We start from the raw sequence: 2,942 nt of genomic DNA, 5'->3' as shown, positions 1-2,942 counted from the left end.
CTCACTGCTTCAGGAGGTGGTGGTTGTGGTGTAACTGAGAAGAAGAAATGATGGTGTGTTTCTTTGCAGGGCTGGTATTGTGTTTCTTTGCAGGGCTGGTAGTGGTGGTGGTGTAAGTGTGTAACTGAGAAGAAGAAATGATGCAATGACTGAGTTCAAAGCTCTCTTTTTTTATTTTTTAGAGTTTCCGCCTAATTAATGTTACACCACCACCACCATACACTATACTAAAAGGAGAATAAGATCACCAATTAGCCTGTCCATGTAGACACGAAAAATCAGCCAATAGAAAGACTCAAACATGCAATGCCAGCTCAGCTTAAATCGAAATTATAAATTCTGGGCTAGTTTAAATCCAGATTAATAAATTCTGGGTTTTTCATATGGGCTCATGATATATTTCAGAAAATGTCCAGTTTTGAACTCCTAAATATTCGTTTCTTACACCTTTCATAGAACGGAGGGGTCGCTCGATCGATTTGGTTAACACAGTTCGTCTTCTCCGTTTATCCCTGCAAATCTACATAACCACAACCCCTCTTGACCAATCAATTTATGTCCTAACAAATCAAAATAAGAAAAGCTCCCATATTATTTAGTTTATATTTGTCAAAAAACACAAAATAATTTTTGGTGAGAACACTACTTTAGGACCTTTGACGTTCTCGATTCTCTTGATCTCAGTTTCACAAAGTTATCAAACATCTTCAATTAATCTCTTCAAATTCTTTCAACCATTTATTTGTCCCTTAATTCAGTTTTTATGTTCTTTGAGCTCCTTCAAATTATTTCAAGAATTTCCTTTTCCCTCAAATCAGCTCATCTATTCTATGAACAACTACATCTCAAAGATTTCAAAAAGAAGTTTCATATACGACAACAAAGACAAGCGACACTAACAAAGGAGAATTAGATTGGGAAGGCACACATAAGCAAGAAGAATAAGATACTGGAGAAGAACATGGTTATCGTCCTCACATATTATTAAGGTAAATATCATATCATGAACCATATTAGTAAATAAATCACATGGTAGTGGCGAAGGATCTCAGACGACACGTTTTTGTCGACAGCAGATGAGATCTGATGGAAGAGTGAGATGGTTGGAGGTGGTGATGATGGCAGATTTCGTTTATCAATTGAAGAAGAAGGTATATATGCACACACACAATACTTTCGAGAGCCGAGATGTAGAGGATAATCATGACGTGACTGAAGCAGCTTATGAACTTACTTGATTTATATGTGATGTGCTCAAGTGATACTTGGCGAGGAAGTTGCTGCGTCTAAGCTCACAATTTTTGGACATTTTTAAACATGTCTATCATGCAGTTAAGTAGGAGCAGGGCAAAGTCTAATTAACGAAACTATTATATGAAAGATTTTGCAGTCAAATACCTTTTATAGGCACCAACAAGATTCATGGAGTCATTCTAATTCTCAAAAGGATTATAGAAAGTGTTACTGAAGTTTACTCACTGTCAAAGGTGATGATTTGATATTGTAAATGTATGTATTTAATGTGTTAAGAAAAACATATGTATTTATCATTTTGTAGCTCTTTTCTTCTTTCTCAATACTGGATGTTGTTTTTAGTATTATATCTCATGTCTACTCTAAATTTTGTGATGCAGGAAATTTATGTACTCCTTATGCAGGATGTAACTGCTTGTAAGATTTCTACAGGCTCTCAACTCGGCATCTACTATATTTGGATTTCTTCCTTTATTCACTAAGAAACAGGTTTGAATTCTTCGTCAGTAGATTTTTTTTTTGTTTTACCAAAGAAGCAAACAAGTATGGATGCTTACAAGATGCTCATTTGTGTTGTTGCAGTTACTTCTCCATCTTGAGTCTGATGATTCTGCTTAGGTAGCCCATGTAAGAAGAAGAAGAAACAAACATATATGTGATAATAAGTTATTAAGGAAAATTTGGAATAGATAATGCTATTCAGAATTTGGCCAATAGATTTGGTTAGTAGACCTCTTTAAAATTTGTTGACCGGTCTTCGTTTTGCAGGCAACTATTGAGATTGATTTTCAGTCCAAGACAATGTACCTTGAGGATATGACTCTTTGCCTCCAACTATGGTATACCATCTTCCTTTTTTGTTCCTTGCACAAATATTTTAGAGTAGTGAACTCATAGATGAGGGTCCTCCAATGTTTCTTTGATTCCAAATTGTTTGTATGTTCCAGAATTGAATCTTAAAAGTTTCTGATTGCATTTCTCTCTTATGGAATCCCAGTCAATCTGTTACCATTTCAGAACGTTTTGAGCAGCTTCAGGATCACTGCTGATTCTCCACATGTAGGTATTATCTTCTCTTCCCCTTGCTAAAGTTTTGAGATTCCAGTTGTTCACTCATGTCTAGCTGCTACCTAATATTTACTTTCCGTTTCAAACCTAATTGCCGTTGTTGTTCTTTCTATCAAGAGCTGAAGAGATTCTCCACTCAAGCAAGTGATAGCAGCTGCTGCAAATGAAGCTCTTAAAAGATTTAGAGACATCTACTCCAATAATCATTTCAGGAAGATTGGTAATTGTCTCTGTCTTCTCTTATTACGAAAGATACATATCAAATGTGATCTGCCTATGAATTAATTATCTTAGGATGATAGCAAAAAACTTATACGAATACCCGAGTGTAGCCCGGAAAAAGTCCCTAGTTTATATAAAAACACAATCCAAGTTTATTTAATTTCCTAATTCATATAAATAAAGAACACCTCCATTTATATGAATTATAATAACAAACAAGAATGCTGCTAAATAAACTATTATGACTCTGTTGTCCAAACTAAAATAAAGCATGAATTAAAGTCAATATATTACAAGATGTATCACGGAATCAATGACAGTTCTGTCCTTCTGACGTTCAATATTCTAATATCCGACATAACTAATTAAATATCAACTAGAAATAATGTTTCACAAAT

The 2,942-nt window shown here is 34.6% G+C and overlaps 1 long non-coding RNA gene across 6 annotated transcripts in view; it reads left to right on the top strand.

The window, feature by feature from the left end:
- LOC106320037 overlaps positions 1-2,699 on the top strand; it is a 5,490-nt gene extending 2,791 nt beyond the window's left edge. Inside the window, exons 7-11 of one of the 6 annotated variants that reach the window (XR_001265683.1) lie at positions 1,635-1,743; positions 1,837-1,872; positions 2,023-2,093; positions 2,252-2,317; positions 2,440-2,699. This is a non-coding gene — a long non-coding RNA (uncharacterized LOC106320037). Of the gene's footprint in view, positions 1-16; positions 990-1,076; positions 1,154-1,634; positions 1,744-1,836; positions 1,882-2,022; positions 2,094-2,251; positions 2,318-2,439 lie in introns of those variants that run through there. The other 5 variants (XR_001265681.1, XR_001265682.1, XR_001265679.1 and 2 more) reach the window with 5 other exon arrangements.
- Positions 2,700-2,942: the final 243 nt, after the last annotated feature.

The sequence above is a fragment of the Brassica oleracea genome, unplaced genomic scaffold (assembly GCF_000695525.1).
Source record: "Brassica oleracea var. oleracea cultivar TO1000 unplaced genomic scaffold, BOL UnpScaffold00767, whole genome shotgun sequence".
Classification (NCBI taxonomy): Eukaryota; Viridiplantae; Streptophyta; class Magnoliopsida; order Brassicales; family Brassicaceae; genus Brassica; species Brassica oleracea.
Note: the sequence above shows the minus strand (reverse complement) of the source record. Positions and strands in the feature narration are given on the sequence as shown.